Source organism: Alexandromys fortis, unplaced genomic scaffold (assembly GCF_014885135.2).
Source record: "Alexandromys fortis isolate MF-2015 unplaced genomic scaffold, M_Fortis_MF-2015_v1.1 scaffold_100_1_3062724, whole genome shotgun sequence".
NCBI lineage: Eukaryota > Metazoa > Chordata > Mammalia > Rodentia > Cricetidae > Alexandromys > Alexandromys fortis.
The window spans coordinates 1129712-1151489 of NW_026067992.1; the positions used below are offsets into that span (position 1 = coordinate 1129712).

At 42.9% G+C, this 21778-nt stretch overlaps 1 long non-coding RNA gene and 1 pseudogene across 1 annotated transcript in view; one reads left to right on the forward strand and one right to left on the reverse strand.

The window, feature by feature from the left end:
• The window catches only part of LOC126512258 (uncharacterized), a 128330-nt gene that overhangs the window by 75909 nt on the left and 30643 nt on the right, over nt 1–21778 (reverse strand). The window lies entirely within an intron of this gene.
• Nucleotides 6369–7291, forward strand: LOC126512257 (60S ribosomal protein L5-like; annotated as a pseudogene).

The window sequence follows — 21778 nt, forward strand, 5'->3', positions numbered from 1 at the left end:
CACATCTAGGGCCCATGAAGGGATGACTGCGTCGAGAAAATGTTGCACTTATGCATTAAAGATTATTCTCTAGACATAAATAAATAATGGAAACTTAGAGGGCATTGTGTTAAATAAAATAAGCCAGGCACAAAACCAAAGACCACATGTTCTCCCTGACAGGTGGGGTCATGCAGGCCTGGGGTTGAAGCTCAGCTGGCAAAGTCCTTGTTGTCGAGCAGGAGAGCCTGAGTTCTGGCAACAGAACCTGTGTAAAAAAAAAAAAAAAAGCCAGGCGTGGCTGAACATGTTTCTAATCCTATCACTGGGGAGCAGAGGGGGCAGATCTCTGGAGTCCTCTATCTAATCCACAAATGTAGGCCAATGAAAAGAGGCTGTCTTGAAACCACATTAGCTGCTGACGAATGCTGTCTGAGGATGACCTATTGTTGTCTCTACAGGCACACTCATATTTTCACACACACACACACACACATACACACACACACACACACACACACACACACCATACACATGAAATAAAGACTAGGCTATTATCTAAGAGGGGAAGAGTGAGGTGATACAAGAAGCTCACATAACTTATACCAAAATGTAATTACATAGGAGGAAAAGTCCTCACATTCTACAGCACAGTGGGGTGAGTACAGTCCACAGCAATTTAATACTTAGTTTAGAACAAACCAGAGGGGAGAGATTGGAAGTGTCTAACAAAGAAATGATAAAGGAGAAGAAAATGCTAACTGCCTGGCTCAATCAATACACTCTGCCTATGTTCAGACTTATCATACTCCACCTCTTAAATATGCATAATTATTCTGTCAATTACATATTTTAATGAAAATGCAAAATAAACTATTAATGCAACTTAAAATTTAAAGTGAAACACTTTATGAGCCTCCTAAGTACAGAAAGCTCTATTCTTTCTACAACCATTTTCTTTTTTAAAAATTAATTTATTTATGTCTACGGGTGTTTTGGCCACATGTATGTCTGCACGCCATGTGCACACCTGGTGTATACAGAACCCAGAGAGGATGCTGGATTCCCCCTGGCACTGCAGTCACAGGCAGCTGTGAGCTGCATATGAGTACTCAGAACTGAACCTGGGTCCTCTGGAAGAGAAGTCAATGCTCTTACTCACTGAGCTATCTCTCCATCCCCAACACCTATTTATTTTATTGTGCCATTTAGAACAGCAGTTCTCAACATATGGATTATGACCTCCTTTGGGGGTCGAGCAACCCTTTCACAGGGGTTGCTTATCAGAATATTCTGATTCAGAATCGCAGCAAAATTACAGTAGTAAAGTAACAGTGAAAATAATTTTAAGTTCCACAGCATGAGGAGCTGCATCAAAGGGTCGTGGCGTAAGAAAGTTGAGAACCCCTGGTTTAGAAAATGCATATGTGACCAGGATGTGGTGGTGCACACTCTTAATCCTAGCACTGAGGAGGCAGAGGCAGGTGAATCTCTGCAGGTTTAAAGTCAAGGCTGCATAATGAGATCCCGTCTCCAAAAGAAGAAAAGAAAAGGGAGGGGGGACATAGGGAGCCAGACTTAGATCCCTCTTCCCAAGGAACTTAGCATCTAGGGCTGAGGATTATATAAATGAGAAGTAACCGCATTAGGAAGAAGTGCAGATGGATTTTCTGTGGTAAAGAACTGACTTCCAGCTGGGAAGAACAGAGAATAGAATGCCCAGGCCTCATTCTACCTGATATAGAAATATGAAATTGAAGATACACGCCAGCAAGTGAACACAGACACCCACATACAGCCATATGTTTTAGGAGAGGTCCCAAACTGTCCTGGTTCAAGGAAGAGTGGGAACTATGTGTCTTTTTATTTATTTATTTATTTAAAAAAAGAAAACAAACTATCTTTTTTCATTATACATACCAATACAAGTTCCCACTCCCTCCCCTCCTCTCATTCCCTCCACATACCCTCCTACCCCATCCCCATCCAGACAGGGTAAGGCACATTGCTTTGAGGAAGGTCCAAAGCTCTCCCCACTATATTGAGACTGAGAAAGGTATCCATCCAAAGAGAATGGGGTCCCAAAAAGCCAGTACATGCAGTAGGGATAAATCCTGGTGCCACTGCCAGTGGCCCCACAGTCTGCCCCAGCCATGCAACTGTCAACCACATTCAGAGGGACTAGTTTGGAACTATGCTTGGTCTCTCCCAGCCCAGCTGGGGTTGACAAGGTCCCACTAGCTCAGATAGACTGTTTCAGTGACTGTTCCCATCATGGTCTTGACTTCCTTGCTCACACTCATTCCTCCCACTCTTCAGCTGGACTTTGGGAACTCAGTCCAGTGCTCCAATGCAGGTCTGTCTCTGTTTCCATCAGTTGCTGGATGAAGTTTCTCTGGTGATATTTAAGATATTTATCAGTCTGACTACAGGGCAAGTCAAGATCTGGCCCCCGCTCCTCTATTGCTTAGTGTCTTAGCTGAGGTCATCCTTGTGAATTCCTGGAAATTTCCCTAGAGCCAGGTTTCTTGCTAATCCTAAAATGGTTCCCTCAATCAAGATATCTCTTCCCTTGCTCTCATCTTTGTCCTTCCTCCATCTTGACCACCTACCTCAGGATCCAGCAATTCCACTCTTGGGAATATACCCAAAAGATGCTCAATCATACTACAAAGGCATTTGTTCAACTATGTTCATAGTAGCATTATTTGTAATAGTCAGAACCTGGAAACAACCTAGATGCCCCTCAAGATAAAGAATGGATAAAGAAAATGTGGGACATTTACACATTAGAGTACTACTCAGCAGAAAGAAAGAAAGAAAGAAAGAAAGAAAGAAAGAAAGAAAGAAAGAAAGAAAGAAAGAAAACAATGACATCTCGAATTTTGCATGCAAATGGATGCAATTAGAAAATGCCATCCTGAGTGAGGTAACCCAGACCCAGAAAGATGAATATGGTGTGTACTCACTCATAAGTGGACACTAGCTATAAACAAAGGATATGGAGCCTATAGTTCATGATCCAAGAGAAGCTAAGTAATAAGGTGAACCCTAAAAAAAAAAGCATATATAGATCCACCTGTAAAGTGGAAACACACAAGATCGCCTGACAAAATTGGGAGCATGGGGAGGGGGGGGGAGAAGAGAGGATGAAAGGGGAAGAGGAGAGAAGAAGGGGAGGGGCAAGGAGAACTTGAGGGAACTATGTGTCTTTAACAAATTAGATGATCTCTCTGACCTTGTCTCCTATACACTAAAGGGAATGGGCTGTGGGGACAGTCCTGGCGGCTCTGTGTTCAGATTCTGCTTGGATTAAGAGACAAATGGGCATGGGAGACAACTGTTTACTTGGCTGCGGCACTGCTGCAGAGGGAGGGTTTGTGAGCCTCGCAGGGCTGAGAGGTGAAGCCTTCTAGAAACCTAGAGCCTGGCTCTGGGAGGAGCCTTTTCAATCTCGAGAAATGCTGCGTTTGTTGAGCAGGGTACTGTCTTTGTCCTCCCTCTCACTCATGGGGTCATACAGCGGAACACAGAGGAAGTTGGACTTGGAATTCAGGATACTTCTTGGTGATTATTGGTGGGCTGCCTGGACTCCGATGGTCCCGCCCATGGTGCTACAAGTCAAAAAATAGGTTAAATACCAAAGATAACACCAGCATGTAAAAGAGATCAACAAACATCTTCTGGAAATGACTTTGGAGATGCGCCTGCGATGAGCCCGGGGTGGTTTTAAATGCCTTCGGCTTCCTTTCTCTAGTGGTAACAGGTCAGCGGGCTTGGGCACCGTCGGCAACCCCGATGCTATCAGCCCTGGTGCACTGTGTCAGCCAAAAGTGTATAATTTCCAAAGGAGGCTATTTTATAAAAATAGGCATCGCATCCATGTACAATTAAGCATCCACTAATAAAACTACGTCAATTGCATTCTCAGGCAGCTGCAGATGGAATGGTGCTAAGTGAAGCTGTCAGCAAAGAAGTGTAGTAACATACACTCCAGAGTTCTCGTCATGGCTCTATGTAGAAAGATTCGAACATGAAACGAATAGCTGCTTAAGAACAACGAATACAGGTGCAAATTCCTTGTGAAATCAATTTAACAATAAACTCTTTTTCTAATGCAAATACCATTATATTTTTGTCTCGTTTATACTAAACAATCCAAACCATGCAGAGAGTATAAAATCCCCATGTGATCTTATCTCCCTCAAGAGAAAACCAGTTCAAGCAGGCTGTTAGAATATGTCCACACTTTTAGTGCATATATTGTTGGTGCAGAGGTAAACATATTTCTCCATAAACGGAGCCACATTCTTTGTCCTATTTCATAATCATAATTTTGCCTTTAACATGACTAGCTTGTTACAGTGGAATAAACAATGCATTTTTACAAAAGCGTTACACAAGAAGTAATCAATTCAGAGACGATGAAAGGTTGAAATGCAGATGCAATGGAGAATCTCCTTAATTGCCATCAAGATCCCAACCAGGTGGCGCCCTGTGCAGCAGCCTGGCCACAAGGCCTTGTCCTCCAAGCTAGAAAGAGAGGTCAGTGAAGGAACTCTGGCTGTGTGGGGGAGGGGAGTGTGACTTCAGCCCCATCTGTCATCTTGCGCCTAACGTGTCAAGACAAGGCCCAGTGGGTTTCTGTATAATGAGAACGGAGGGAAGCTGCCTCTTTTTAAATTAATCAGACGTGGCCCCCACAGAGTCCACAAGTGAGCCACACAACGCTGACAGGTGGAAGCTGCCAGGGCTGTGTGCAGCCCTTGCAGGCCTGCCTTTGATGCCCTGCATCTACACCCTGCTTCTTCCCCAGCAACAGCAACTGTTACTCTCCAGGTCTCCAGCCTGTGTGCCCGCACTCCCAGGGGAAGCATCGCAGCCTGAGGAGGTTATTATTCATTTTCCTTGTGTCATTCTAGCTAACAGGACTGTGGTTTTCCTGGAACGCTCTCCAGAATACAGGAAATACCTTTTAGCAAGGTCCGTGGGGTTGGAAGCCTATGCACACTGCTCCTGTAGCTCTATTCTGAGATGAGGCTCCAGTGTGCACTGCTTTGTGATGTGCTGTGCTAATACGGAAAAACTAAACCAACCCCCTTGTGTGACAGATCCCAAATGTCCTCTGCAGAAGCTGTTGGACCTGACAAGATTCTGTCTGTTATGACAACTACATCATAATTTTTCCATGACTCCGGTGGACATTTGTCCTTAAATCAGTGGTTCTCAACCTCGGGGTTACGACCCCTTTGGGGTCCCATATCAGATATTTACATTATGATCCATAACAGTAGCAAAATTATAGTTGTGAAATAACAATAAAACAATTTTATGGTGGGGGGGTCATCACAAAATAAGAAACTGTATTAAAGAGTTTAGCATGTGGTGGCAGGGACTGTATGGCGGGCATTGGTGCTTGGCAAAGTTCCAGCATTTTGACATTGCAGATTATAATTCTACAGCACCCTTTTACATCTATTTTTAATGCTTTTCATTATGCGTTCTGGGAGTTCCCTTATGCCTTTCCCTTTGGGAAATTCTGTACGGGCTTTGAAGGATGAAAATGTGTATAATGGCAGCCTCTTTGAACAAAGTAACTCTTTGGGAAGCTGGATGTAATAACAAAGGTAAGAGTAATTCAATTGCCCCATCCCTTGGGTCTGCTGTGTCCACCTGGAGAAAGTTTTAAACGAGAATGTAAGCCGTCAGTTTCTTATTCAGACTACAAATCAATAGTTGTTTATCCTTACACAAGTTGCTAAAATTCTCTGCACTTCCGATTTCTTGCCTATAAGTCACAGATCATAGCATCGAATTCATAAGATTTGGGGGCAGAAAGATCAGTGTATGTGAAAACATCTTAAAACCGTAAGGAAGGCCTGATGAAATGTAGACTTTACATTTCTCGGCCTCGCAGTTTGGGTGACATTCATACTTAACGAAGTTATAAAGGTCAATGTGGAGAGCGCCGGTCTGGGGTAGAGAGCATGTAAATGGGCCGTGGGAACAAAGGTGGAGACGCTAGAGAGTGTCTAGACTCAGGACCATAGAGCAGCAGCCGCCGAGTTTGAAGATACAGAAGATTTGCCTATAAATATCACAATCTGATGGACCTTTGCCCACTGAGGAGACACTAGAGGTTTTTCAGCAGAGCAACATGGTGGAAGCCGTGTCGCTGAAAGGCCTTTATGGCAGCAGCATGTAGCATCTGCCATGCATGGGACGTGTAGCCGGGACAGCCGGGTTAAAGAGCTGACGCATTAACTGCGAAGCACAGGGGTGAAGAGCTTGGTTGAAGAGAAATAGTTTTCTGGGGTCTTCTTTTCCCCTAGCCCCGCCGGGCCCACAGGTCTGCGTAGAGCCATGATTGCGGGTTTCTGCTCCGCATCATGGGGTTTGTGAAAGTTGTCAAGAACAAGGCCTACTTCAAGTGAGATTTAGAAGGCTGCGAGAGGGTAAAACCGACTACTATGCTCGAAAACAATTAGTGATCCAAGACAAAAATAAGTACAACACACCCAAATATAGGATGATAGTTCGTGTAACTAACAGAGACATCATTTGTCAGATTGCCTATGCCCTTATAGAGGGGGACATGATAGTCTGCGCCGCCTACGCACACGAACTGCCGAAATACGGAGTGAAAGTCGGCCTGACAAACTACGCTGCCGCCTATTGTACCGGCCTGCTGCTGGCCTGCAGACTTCTCAATAGGTTTGGTATGGAAAAGATCTATGAAGGCCAAGTGGAGGTGACTGGAGATGAAGACAATGTGGAGAGCATCGATGGTCAGCCTGGGGCCCTCACTTGCTATTTGGATGCTGGTCTTGCTCGAACTACAACTGGTAATAAAGTTTTCGGGGCTCTTAAGGGAGCTGTGGATGGAGGCTTGTCTATTCCTCATAGTACCAAACGATTCCCTGGTTATGATTCTGAAAGCAAGGAGTTCAACGCAGAGGTATATCGTAAGCACATCGTGGTCAGAATATTGCACACTACATGCACTACCTAATGGAGGAAGATGAAGATGCTTACAAGAAACAGTTCTCTCAGTACATAAAGAACAACGTCACTCCAGACATGATGGAGGAGATGTATAAGAAAGCCCATGCTGCTATACGAGAGAATCCAGTCTATGAAATGAAGCCCAAGAGAGAAGTGAAGAAGAGGTGGAACTGTCCCAAAATGTCCCTTGCCCAGAACAAAGATCGGGTTGCTCAAAAGAAGGCAAGCTTCCTCAGAGCTCAGGAGCGGGCTGCGGACAGCTAAAGCAATTTTCTATGAAGAGTTTTTCATAAAGATAATAAACTTATTGACCATGCAGCAAAAAATGAAAGAAAGAAAGAAAGAGTTTTCTAGTTACCAATCATCGCCATGGTCACCTGCCCTTGTCCCACCTTCCTCCTCTCCATAATGTAACCAGAAATTAAAATGTCATGTGGAAGGAGACCCAACCTCTCCTCAACCTCGAGATTCCTCAACGTCTAGATCTTCACTATTCAACAACAGGTTTGCTGAGTAAAATGGATTTGTGGAAAACTGAAAGGTAAGATCTACGTGTCCAATCCAGTTTCTTCAGGATCCCTTCTGGGTGCCATTTGGCCTTTGGTTTTGACGAATCCACATGTGTCATCTCTGAAACCTGCATCTTCCTCCTCTCAAATATCTTGGTGTCTCTGTTGCTTCTCTGTCTTGCTGATACTGAATAAGTCATGCCATACCTGAGCCGCTACATGAGCCCAGCCACTAACTTCTGGGACCTCATACAAAGGTCCACGGGCATCATTAAAGACCCAGGCAGGGCAAGTTGGCCTCACGCTGCTCATTCTGATCAGTTACTGCACAGAACTCTATGGCCACACAAAGGGGGCGGGGGAGACACTATAACTAGTTATTTATGTTTGCTACGGCTACGCAAATGAAGGATTATATGTCATGGACTGACCATCTAGTTCAGACCCCCCCCCCCCTCTCACTTTGGTTTTTTTCGAGACAGGGTTTCTCTGTGATTTTGGAACCTGTCCTGAAACTAGCTCTGTAGATCAGGCTGGTCTCGAACTCACAGAGATCCGCCTGCCTCTGCCTCCCAAGTGCTGGGATTAAAGGCGTGCGCCACCACTGCCCGCTACTGGAACTAGCTCTTGTAGACCAGGCTTGCCTCAGACCCCCTTTCTCTTTAAACTTGCATGTGCTGTTGTACAGATGAGAATATAGAAGTCTGGGGACAGCCTTTCCCATATTTGCACAGGTCCTGCAGGGGCAGTGCCTCTTCCAGGCAGAGAGTTCAGTGCCGGATATGAGGCATCTCCCTCCCCCATCCCCAAGTATGTGTGTGTGTGTGTGTGTGTGTGTGTGTGTGTGTGTGTGTGTGTGTTCAGGAACTCAAGAAATACAGTACCTTTTGTACATGATTTATGTGGGCTTTCCAGATATTTGTCTTTCTTTCTTTGAGTTTAAAAAGTATAGGATTTACCCGGGCAGCTTTATCTCAAGACAACTACCGACCGCCTTTCGTAATAGTCGCCGCCTCCCCTTTGCTAAAGGGTCAGCTGTAAAATAATGCTTCCTCTGCAGAAAGCTTATTCTCCAGACAGATGAGATAACACAGGAGATGTGCAGTGGAAGCAGAGCCTTTAACCCTAGGTCAGTCTCTCATCTCTCACCCAGATTGGGCCTGACAGCTATTCAGTAGCCTCTTGGAGAAGGAATGCCCAGCTCCTTACCCCAAGAAGATTGGCATCAAGAAATAAACCTTTCTGGCAGTCTTAAGATACTTTTGTTATTCGTTTTGTGGCAGTTGTCTGTTGCTTCTCAAACAAAGGCGCTCTGCAGCAGGCTGGGTCTAGATTGCTCTTCGAGGGCAGAAGACACGGACTGTTTATTGGATGTTGTGTCTGTCCTTTGTCCAGAGCCACGCGTGATCCTGGGTATGCAAGAGGAGCTGAGCACGTGGAGCCTGTTAAGCTGAAATGAACACATTCAGCAAGATTTCTCTCCCACCAGCCCAGATTCCCCAGAATGATGCCCCTTGCAAGTAAAAACTGTTCAGTGTCCTGTTTGAACATAACTCGCCTGTACAGATGAAACAGAACTCGCCTAAAAACATATTTTCATATCACATGGATGTGATAAGATTGCAGAATGTTTTATAAATGAGATGTTTTAATATTATAAGTCAAGAACAGTCCAATGATAACTGAAAGACATTTCATATCCAGAACCATGCCACCTCCATCCCACCTCTACCTGAAAGACAAACCAATACACATGCACACACGGGCACACACATACATATACGCACGCACATGCGCGCGCGTGCACACACACACACACACACACACACACACACACACACACTATGGCCATACTTTTGTATCATAACTACAAAACCTTTTTACACTTGCAGATCTTCTCTGGAACTCTTACAATAATCCCATCTCCCCAGTTCTCCCTCTCTGTCTCCACACTAGGAAGCCTGGCCTAGAGTATTAGCCCATACGTACATCACTGTAACGTTCATGCCCAGTGCAATGCCCAGTGCAGCACACATCATATTCATCACGTCAATAGCGGTAAGAATGTGATGTGCAGTATTAAAGCAAGTTCATGACAAGCTTTCTCCCATGTCACTATTTACTTAATTATATCCCAAATGCCTTTCCTGATTGCTAAACCTCAATATTAATTGCATTTATGCATTCATATATAGATATGCATTTTTAAAATGAAGTTACACTATCAATATGGTTTTATAATATGCTTTTCCACCTTACACTATCCCAGGTATTACAGGGTAGATTATATTCCCTACAAAATTCAAGGCTGAAATCCTTACTACCAATGTGACTGTTGTTTGAGACAGACATTCTAAAAGCAGGGTTCTAGAGATGGCTCAGTGGTTGAAGTCACTGAATGGCTGCCCTTGCAGAGCAAGAGGCCAAATTCCCAGCACCCACAAGGCAGCTCAAAACCAATTCTAACTCCAGTTCCAGGGGTTCTGACACCCTCTCCTGGCCTCCACAAGCACATGCAGGCAAAACACCCATAAACATAACATTAAAATCTTTTTTAAAATATGAATCAGGTTAATAGGGATCATAACAGTGGGCCCTAACTCAGTACATCTGCTGTCCCTAACAAAAAGAGATAGACTAGGGGATGTACTGGCACAGACAGAAGGACAAGGAGAGGGGCCTCAGGATAAAAAATCCTCCTGATACCTTGATCTTGGGTTTTCAAACACCAGAAATATGAGAAGAAAAAAGTTTGTTATTCAAGTCACCCTGTCTGTAGTGTTTTATTATGGCAGCCCCAGAAATTAATACACAGAATACTTCTCTTTAAATGTTTTAAAAATTTGATGTTTAACGGGCTCAGAATTAATCATTTTCCAATTATTTTTAACTAGTTTTTTTCTTGAAATATTTAGGTCAAAGTAACAAATGATGCTTTTAATATCTTTGCATTTTGTGACTCATTTTAAGATGGAAAAAAACCCACCTAAAATATCATGGGAATAATTAATGGGAATAAATTATGGGTAGTATTAATACTGTTTTAGCATTTTTGGAGAGTTTAAAATTACTTCAAAATAAAGAAGGAGGGAGAGGGGAAAAATAGATACAGGCACACAGGGGAGAGAGAGACAGAGACAGACAGAGAGAGAGAAAATAAAACAGAGCTAGATGGATGAAGGTCATCCATCATGAGGGTCTGTTTGAGCTAAAGCTAACCCACAAACTCAGTCATCTGCAGGAAAGTGGGGATGGAAATGGAGGCCATTGTTTCAGGCAGAATAACCAATGCTCAGGAGACACCTATCATATGCTTTCTCTCATACATAAAATCTAAACTTTAGAAGAATAATCAGATTTAAAAGCAGAGGGGAGGACTATTTGGGAAGAGGAAGGAGGACAATGAGGTAGGTAATGAGGTTGAATGAGATTAAAATATATGACATACATGTATGGGGGTGCCATAATAAAATCCATAACTGCATGCAATAAAATTCTTTAATAAAATAATCTTAAAATAACAGAATCAAGCTTTAGAAAAGTGTGGCACTAGCTGCTTTACATGACTGCTACTGTGCAGCCAAAGTTGCAAAGTCACAAGTTTGAGGAAGCCTTAGAGATGAGCCGTCTGGCCAAACAGAGACTCTTAATACGAACACTGCATTGGCTTTCTGTTAGAAGGAGTTTGGGGCTTGAGTCCACAATGAGAGATGGGGAAAGGACCACACAAGAAATACTCTTTCAAGTAGGACCGCTCCTGGAGAGAGTAGAGCAAGGGTAGAAGTGATGGCGATACTGAAGTCTGGCCCAGGTGTTTCCAGGTTCGTGGCTTCTTATCCAAAGAACAGACTCCCAAAGATTTGCAAAGTACTGAAATAGCTCAAAGTAAATAGTGTATATCAAAAAGAACAGCAACCATGAGAGTGAGAAAGTGCTGAGGAGACCAGGTCACAGCCAGTGGTCTCTTTTTATGGGTCTAAAGCAAGATGTGGGGCCAGGAGACTCTAGGGCAGTTCTCTATTTTCCTAGGAAGATTAGGTCATACATGTCTTATCCCTATTGTACATGCCCCTTCCCATAAATCATCCAGTTTTAATTATATGTCTGCCCAATTACACATAGGCACAAGATGGTAAACAGGATTATTCTTAAGTTTCACTTGAAAGACAGTTTTATTTATTGCTCATGCACCTAAAACCGGTTCTTCAAACTAGTTCCAGCTGGACTGGCCTTTCTAGTCTTCCTGTTGGATACACTGGAAATATACTTGAATAGAACTTCTCTAAATTTGATTACTACTAGGGGTGGAGGAATCTACACTATTTTTTTTTTTTTACTTTTCTTTTGTCTTAAACTATAAGGAGATTAGCAGAAAGTGTACAGGGAGCAAGGATTGAGGAACTCAGTTAAGAAGCTGCTTTTCCTCTGGCCCACCCCTTTAAGGCTTCAGCCTCTTGCTTCACATTTGCAAGAGGGAGACATTCAGAAAACACTAATTTTTAAGCCAATTTGCATTTTTGAAAACTCCAAGAGAACTATAAGGTTAAAAAACATAGAAGAAATTTTTTTTCAGTGTAAGAGATGTGCTTCTCGTCCTTCAAGTTTAGGGACACACTGCCATACCATGCAGAGCCAGAGTTGTCTGTGGTCATCCTAGACAAGGCTGAGACAGAATATTGCCTGCACAACACACGTTGTGGGGTTGAGACGTTGAATGTCTCTCAACACATGGGCTACTGGCTTGCTCCTGGCAGTCACTGTGTAATCTTCTGGAAATGGCATCTCTCTCTCTCTCTCTCTCTCTCTCTCTCTCTCTCTCTCTCTCTCTCTCTCTCTCTCTGTGTGTGTGTGTGTGTGTGTGTGTGTGTGTGTGTATGGGTATATACATATATGTGGGTAATAGAAGCTACTTCATCAGATCTTATGAGACCTGTGAAAAATCTGTCATCTGTAAAGTGCAATACAGATTTTATTCTCAGGACAGTTTTGTGGACAGGAAGAGGAAGAGAGAGAAGGAAGGAGGATGTGGTGGAGAAGAAGGAGGGGGAGAAAAGAGACAGGAAGGGGGAAGTATAAAGAGGAAACGGGGACAAAGAGAGAAAATGGAGAGGACAGAGGGACAAAAGGTATAGACAGTGCAGGGACAGGGAGAAGGAGGAGGCAGGAGGTGGGGAGGAATTATCCTAAACTACTTTTCCAGAATGTGACAGCCTTCCTTTAATTAGCCTTCTCTTTATTACTGCTAGTGTGTACTGTCTGGAGACTTCCCTCAAGCCAGGGGCACTCATGGGAAGGTGTATGAATCAAAGACTTAACCTCCACTTCTTTTTTCTTTTGTCTTAAACTTTGGAGAGATTATGAAACAAAGAAGCTAAATGAAGAAATCATTTGCCCTCTGGCCCCATCCCTGCCTAGATCTCAACCTCCTGCTCTATATTTGCAAGGGTGTAAATGGAGACTGCTGGTTTGTTTCCCAGACACCTAGACCCAGAAACTACATTAATTACAACACTGCTTGGCCTATTAGCTCAGGCTTCTTATTAACTAACTCTTACATTTTAAATTAACCCATTTCTATATATCTGTGTATTTGCATGAGATTGTGACTTACTGGTAAGGGTCTGGTGTCTGTCTCCTTTGGCAACTACATGGCGTCTCCTTAACTCTGCTTCTCTCTCTCTCTCTCTCTCTCTCTCTCTCTCTCTCTCTCTCTCTCTCTCATACAAATAGATAGATATAGATATATAGATATATCTACCCTAGATATATCTGCCCTTCCATAGGTCAGAGCAGCATTATTCATTAACCAATAAGAGCAGCACGTATACAGAAGGACGTCCCATATCACAAGGGCTTTTTGCAGTCTTTACTGCTGCCTAGCAGGGCAGCCATGATCTGATTTCTGTGCTGATTCGCATTTCTCTGGCCTCTGTTTATTAAGCCACATCACAATACTCAAACCCTGAGTTCAGAGCATACTTTCTAGCGGCTGAGATTATTTGGGTCCCCCACCCCAGTTTTAGTTTACTCATTTATTCTTTTTTGGGAAAGACCAAACTTGAAAGTAATCACAAAACACAATTTAACAAGAGAAAAGGTAAGACTGGAGCAGTATCAAACCTAGAAACAGGTTGCACCCTTAAAAATTGCTTTCCAGGGATGGAGAGATGGCTCAGTGGTTAGGAGCACTGGCGGCTCTTCAGAGGGCCTGAGTTCAATTCCCAGCGCTCACAGGTTTCTCTCAATTGTTTGCTGTTATAGTTCTAGGGGATATGATGCCCTCTTGTGGCCTGTACAGGCATCAGGCACACATGTGGTGCAAAAGTACCATACCTAACAAGCAGGCAACATACCTATATACAAAAGTAATAATATTTTAAAAATAAAATAAATTACACAGGGATTTGCATTTAAAGAGCAGGGAAAGAGTCAAGGAGAATTATTTTAAAGAATCTTTTACAGAATTTCCTTTCTTCCTGATTTGCTATAGACTGGGTTCTTTCTCCTCCACTGGTGGGGAGAAAGGGAACGAACAGTAGATGGGAGTCTGTACGACAAATCCTCCCCAAGAGAAAAGCATTTCCCAGTTCCAAACATGATGTTCCTCCCCATCTGGCTGTGGGTGAGATTGAGGCCATTCCATCATGTTTAATATTTTAACAAGAATGTGGCCGTAAATAACACCACTGCATTATATGACTCTATAAACCACAGAGGTTATACGCTTGTGAGCTTTCACGTGATGAGGCTTCTGAGGAGTGAGGGAAGGGGGCATAGAAATGAAGTCAGAACTGTAAGGAAGAAACAGGGAGCCAACGGATCAGGGTGCTGCACTTCTAGCAGCATTTTCTGAGACGGTGTGAAACAAAGAAAGTACCAAACATATTGAATAACAAACAGAACAATCAAATCTCCCAAACAAACCAGAGAATCACTGCTTCACGGGAACTCGGGCTACGTTCTGAGTTAGCAGCATGCAATTATTTTTGCTATTATTGTTTTCATATATTCTACAACAGTCATTCCTTGGTTGAGGCAAAACTTCTGAGTTACCACACCCTTGCCCCTCGGCTCAAGAGACGGTCTTCAGAAGAGAAGGCAGAGAGATCAGAAAGGAACAGAGCAAACACTATCTCCTTCCTAGATAGGACGGGACTGCTGCACACAGGATCTGTGGCTGTCTGCAAAGGCCTGCACAAAATCACCTCATTCAACATTACAGTGTGGAGAGGGAGAGGCACAGGAGAATCCACCTTTCCTATGGAACTTTGGACAACTGATAGTTTCTCGGAGGTGGCAAGTCAGTTTCATTTGAGGGTATGGCTCCTAGTAGATCGACGGCACTCCAGAGGATGGTCCCACACCCAGAAGCATATGGATGGCAAAAATTAGAATTGATAGGACTGGAGAGATGACTCAGTGGTTAAGAGTGCTGGCTGCTCTTCCAGATGGACCCGAATTCAATTTCCAGCACCCACATGGTGCTCACAACTGTCTGTAACTCCAGTTTCAGAGGCTCCAACACCCTCACACAGACATACACAAGCAGGCAAAAAAGCATGTAAAAATAAATAAAATCTGTTAAAAATAAGATGATAAGTTAAAAGGAAGACAGGAGGTTGATAGAGAGTTATGAAGGTGAGGGGGAACCAGGGAGGGGTGATAGTGGGTGAATATGATGTACAAAAGTCTCAATGAATTATAATAAAAATATTTTTTAAAAGTTCAAAGTTATTAATGTTCCTTTTGAATTTTAAAATCCCTTCTAAAAGGGCAGACTAGGCCATCATTAGATAAGTTGAGTAATTTTCAAATATGTCAATAGGGAATATGAAATAAGAAACTTCTCTGCTTTAAAGCCCTTCAAATATGCTCAACTTTGACCCAAAGTGTTCTTTAATAAAACCTCATATAAAGATCTTATGAAGAATTGTTTTCATTATGTATATATGCATGCACTAGAGTAACAAAAGACATGTGTCTAATCCACTTCCCCTGCCCTTGCTCCACAGCCCTGAAACACTTTCTGTCAAGTCTGCTGCATTCACAAGCCAAGACGTTCTTAAGAGCTTCAGGGTCCTTCAGGGCGGCACGCTGCAGCCGAGGTTGCAGAACTCCTGCCAGGTCTGTCTCATTAGCATCCTGTCTCCTGTCTCACACTGTCTTAAAGCCCTCTGTGAATTCCATGGCCAAAGTCATAAAGGACCCAAGAGCAAAGGTGGCGATATACTTGACACTTAGTGACTAATACATCATCCCTTCAATAACAAAAAAGAAGGTGTTTTACTCCCTACCTGCCAAGAAGTAGTATACAACAGAGAGAGCTGGCCACCTTGACCTGTATTTTGTGAAGGCTTGGGAAATTTTTCTCGAAGAATAGATCTTTAAGGGAACCACAGAGCTAATTGAGACAGGTCTGAATATCAGGCCATGATGTATGTGAGCAGTCCAAAATCAAGGCATTGGATGGAGAGACTGCTGTAAGACCTGTTGGCATCTAGACCTAATATAATTCAGTTCAGATCCTCTCCCTGTGCTGAAGCATGGGTCAGGACTCACACTCAGTAGGTAGGTGCTTTTCCACTGAGCTTCACCCTCACCCAAAGGCTCATTTAACCCTTTAGAGTAAGAAAATTCTGAACAGATTCAGCCACACCATGAAACTGAGTTCAGCTGGTCATTTATTGATGCCTCTTCTTGTCTGTGATGGGGAGAGCATAAAGTAGACATGGAACACCCAGAGATGAAATCTGATAGTCTTCTAATGATGAGAAAGGAGTATGGGTGGGAGGAGAGAAGATTAAGTTTCAATTTAGTGTCTCTATACACCTGTATAAATCCTTGGCCCAACCATTAATCACTATGACCTTTATTTACCTCGACTATGAAATGAAGATAATGGTGCCCGTGTGTTTAACAAAGTTATTGGAAAGCTCAAATAGTGTCACTGTAAAAATGATAAGTGAACTGAAAAAAGTATACAATGATTTTCATTATACCATCAGTGTTATTAGTTTTGGTGCTGATAAAATACTAGAGCATGTCAAATACAGTACTGTATTTCTAGTACTTTTTCCTCCTTTGAGACAGGGGCTCACTCTGTTGCTCTGTTGCTGGGCTGGCCTGAAAATCCCGGGTTGAGCAATCCACTGCCTCAGCCTTCCAAAGGTAAGAGTTATGGGCACAATGGTGTGCCACCACACGTGGCTCTCTGGGGCTTCTAAAATTTAAATGTGTCTGAGCCCCAGCTGGTTCTCATTCAGTGATTCTCATTCAGTCGCCTTAGAATGGAAGCCAAGAGTCTGTGTTGCTACTTGGCTCTCTGATAATAGCAATGCGGCTAGGCTGGGGACCACATGCTTTATCACAGGACTCACTAGAAGAACTGAAGCCCTTAAAATGATGAATATATAAAATGGTCACTTACATGACTCCGGGGGTAGAAAGCTGAAGTAGTCGTGTTATTTGTTTTGCACAGAAAGGCAGTTTTTACCTTGCATCGATTCCATGCACTAAAGTCCGTGGCACAGGTAGACTGTTGGATTCTGTTACCATAGACACAGAAAAGAAAAACTGATGATAGTCTTTTGTGCACTTTTCTTCTTCAGAGGTTTTTCTTTGCCCAAAACACTCGGCTACCCTTTGGCTAAAACCCAATTTGGCAAATTGTTCTTGGCAGTCCTGAGAAATCATTCCCGCGGGAGAAGAGTTCTGACTGGATGGCCTGAGAGGGGCCTGCACCTTCCATGTTGGCCAGGACCCGCAGTGTCTCGGCAGCCATGATCACTACGAAATTCATCTCTGTCACAAATAGCGAATCGCATGCTGTACAATATCACAATCTCATTATGGGATGTCATCTCACTGCACAAATACATTATTTTCCCCAGATTTACCGATGCCGCTGCCCACATCACAGCCAGCAAGTGATGGATGGACTCTATCTGAATGGATTTAGGTGTGTGATTTACACACGGCAGGGTCCTGACAACCGTGGACCACAGCCAGTGCCAGACGGGCTGTGGAGAAGGTTTCTCCTTCATGGTCCCTTAAGCACAAAACCCAGTGGATGGAAAATGTTGTGGCATCTAACGGAATGAGGAAAGTAGGGGTAAGTGCAATATAGTTTCCACAATACACTTCTCATGTGTTATAATTCAGACACCACAGTGAGGGCTTTGAGTTCACTTTGAGTTACTGGCTGAGTCCACAAAAGGATATCTAGTGCTAATCCCATTTCATAAAATGGTGCCCTTTAACCAGGCAATGTGCCTCATACAAGAAGAGAGAGAATTCCTATAGCGTTTTGGAATCTCTATGGACAGCAAATAATTGCACGCGCGCGCACACACACACACGCACACACACACAAAAGAAGCAAGAGGAGTATTTGTACCTTCTCATTCATGCCTACTTAATCTAGGAGGAAATAATTAACTTTCTAGGAGAAGTAGCAGTAGAAATCTCAAAGTGGAGGCTGGACAGATGACTCAGTGGCTGGGAACACTTGTCGCTCTTGCAGAGAACCCCAATTTAATTCCCAGCATCCTCCCGGCGACTCACAATCATCTGTAACACTAGTTCCAGGGGATACAATGCCCCCTTCTGGCCTCTGCGGGCACCAAGCATGCCTGCAGTGCACATACACGTATGCAGGCAAAACATCTGTATGCATAAGAGAAGATGAATCTTTAAAAAAAAATCAACATGGAGAACTTTGATTTTAAATGGATCTCGGAGATACTCACATTTTGTACTCAGTGCTTTGATCTTTTCTCTTGATTACATTTGCCTATTTTCTGCTTACTTCCTTGAAGATACTAGGAAAGTTGACATTCCAGAAAACCATGTCTCGTTACTTCTAAAAAACTTGGGACATGAAGGAATACCACCATGCATTCATATTTTTTTTAAATTTAATTGAATATGCCTCTCAGATACAATAGCAAACATGAAATATGAGCAAGAGAAATAGCTATGACAAGCCAAGTGATGCTGACCATTCTGCCCATCATTCATGGACAGTGGAGTGCACACTTCACAGTAGATGAGATCTGTTCCCTCTGCTGGCTCAGCTCCCAGGTGGCTTTTACCATAAATGCCAATGGCCACATTGACCATATTAGAAATATTTAATGTGACTTTTTTATTCCATCCAGAATCTAAAACATAAGCTGACTGCTATTTCAAAATCCACTAGAGAATAGGAATCAGTTCCAAATTTGGAGAAAAAATTGACTGTATAAGACTTTGAGAAGTTGCTCTTACACAGTCCTAAAGAATTATCAAGAGAGCGCTGGATCAGCAGATAAGATCATGTATTGCTCTTGAACAGGACCCAAGTTCAGATTCTAGCACCTGTCAGGCAGTTATAACTCCATGTAACTTCATCTAAAGAAGCTCTGAGCTCTCCTCTGGACTCAAGAGGCTACTGTGTTCACATGCGTGCACGCACACACACACACACTGAACTCTCCTCTGGACTAAAGTGGCAACTGCATTCACACATGTATACACACACATATACACGCGTGTGCGCAAACAAACACAAACAAATATATACAATTGATAAATAAATTTAAAACATCATTTTTAAAGAATCGCCAATGGAAATCTGACTGTATACATGTCATGCATCACATCAGACTGTGTTTCGAATCAGCATTTGTGCCTTTTCTCATACACATAGGCATTATCCCAGGATGTGCATGACAGTTCATCTCTCAATTTCTCTTTTGCAAAAAAAAAAAAAAAAAAAAAAAAAAAAAAAAAAAAACAAACCTTCGATTCTTTGAATTCAACTTTCATGGGCTTGATGTGAGACAGCAGGAAAGCATGTGTAATGAAAGCCTGTTTGACCTTATGATCTGACCTAGAAGAGAAGTCCTCCGGTCCCTGAGATGGAGCTGAGAGGAGACCGTCTGAGCTGGCCAGAACACGGAAGCAAACATAGGCTTTCAGTGTGGGAGCAGGATCAGAGCATGCTGTAGGAATTCCTACCACCAGTAGCCTGCAAGTTACCCACCCACTTGGGCGTGGCCTCTCAGACTATATACGCCCATATAAAGTACGTGTCCAGCCTCTTTTCCAGCTGCGGGATTCAGTTGTTGTTCCCAGTTCCAGCAGAGGATTGGGATTTGTGAGTCTACCCCTAAATAAATAACTCTCTATTATACTCAATTCTGAGCTAGTGTGGGATTTCTTTTAAGCATCCTTCATCTGGCGCCTCACGTGGATTTGGACTCCACATCTACCAGGTAGACTAGCTTAAAGGCCTAACCGTTCCACAGCCCAGAAAGTCTCCCACCCCTGCCCACTTGACTTGCTTTTACCTAAGCGGTTTCTGTAAAACTCCCACCACGGTGGAGCTATGCCACGTCCACAGCAGTGACTGCCGTGTAGTGACAAAATGCCTCTGCGCTGGCTTTTGCTTGCTGAAGGATTGGGGTTAGAGCTTCCTGGAGCGAAGCCCCAGGTGGTCCCCCTGGCAATCAGCGGTCGAGATAGGACCTGATGCCATAGGCAAATCTCGTATCTGGAGATGGCCCTGAGAGCGAGCCCTCCTGACACCTTGCCTGATCTTTCTCTGTATTTCTTAATTTTCTTGTTTATAGCTGACCGCTTACTAAGAAATCAAAGTACGTCCTTGGCTCAGCTCCACCGTTCATTAAAGCAGTCCTTGAGGAACTGAAGTATGCCCCAAGCCACATGAGCCTGGGAAACTTTATTAATTATGAAACAGAAAAGGCTAAAGTTGAAATGTTACGAGGGAATCATCATAGTGAATCAGATTTAGAGAGAAAAGGAGAGTTAGAGAAAATTCCCCTTTATGGAAAAATTAGTTAGATCCCGGAAGCCCTGGTGTCTTTATTGTAAGAAGAAAAGAAAGGAAATTATTGAAAATATGAGACCAGCTTTAATATATTGGTATAGGAACTATCATGAGGAAACGAGAAAACTATTAGGGAATATGGAGCAAAGAATAAGAAATTATATAGATAAAAAGCTAGACCCAGGACCCTGAGAACTAGTCCCCACGGTAGAATGTGGTTGATGGTGCGAGACAAAACAAAACTAAAAGTCCTTGCCAACATCTTGAGCACGTAGAGAGGAGCACGTAGAAGAAGCTCTATTTTGATTATGTTTAGCCTTGATTTATGTATGGAACCCTGAGTGGGGTGATGTAATGAGCCTGCCAAGTTCTTTGATCTGTTTTATACAAAAACTGAAGCTTTGCAGAAGTAAAATTGCAGCAGATTTTCACTACACAGTGTGTCTGTCTGTCATTCCCTTGCGTCGTATCCTGGCTATCCTATCCTTCAACCCTGTCCTCCCGTGGATAGCAGTCTCACAGAGGGACGGTCCGTGGCAGAGCTAACTACATGTGGCGACTTGGAAATTTCCCAAGCTCGTGCACATCCCCCTACTGCCATGTTCACTGCCACGTTTCTTGCCACATGGTAACTTGTGCAGCTTCTGTTTTGTACTCCCAGAACCTGAATTCTGGGCTTCTTGCTCTGTGTACAAAATTGATTTAATTGCTTTTAATTTGTCAAGCAAAGCATATTTCTCAGTATTTGACCAGCACCAAGGTGGGGAAACCAAAGCTGCTCTGGACTGTTTGTGGCACCTGGTTACACCTCTAGTCACAACACTGCAACCAGGACACCTGCTGTACAATAAAGGTTATTACACCTAAAACAATTTACCAGATTTCTTAACAGGTAATTAATACATCAATAAACTTGAAAGCTTTATAATTGCAGACAACATTACCATTGAATCTTTTAGTAACTTTTTTGCTATTACTATCAATTGTATTCTGCAAGGCTTATATGGTTATGGTGATATATCGATTTATTGGATATTGGAACTCAGCTTTTTCTTCATATTATATCCTTAAGAAAATCGTTTGATAACAGGGCCAAGAAGGAGGCACTTCTAGAAATGTACAGTCTTTACAGACTAATAACGAACAGCTAGCTGACAGGATCAATACCATCGAAAATCAAACGTTACCTTAAAAAATTAATACTATTGAAAAGGGTAACATTAATTTGACAGAAAAAATTGAATCCATGTCAAAGGATACTGAGAAATTAACTGAAAAAATTCATACTGTTGAATTTGACACTTAAAATTTGTTAAAACATTATAATAGGTTAGCAAATAGAATATCTCTCTAGAATGGCAATCTGCATGCTATCCAAATAATGTCCAAGGATGAGGTGTTATCTTTAAAGGAAAAATTTCAGACCTTGGAATCACATGTGCAGAATGAGGAC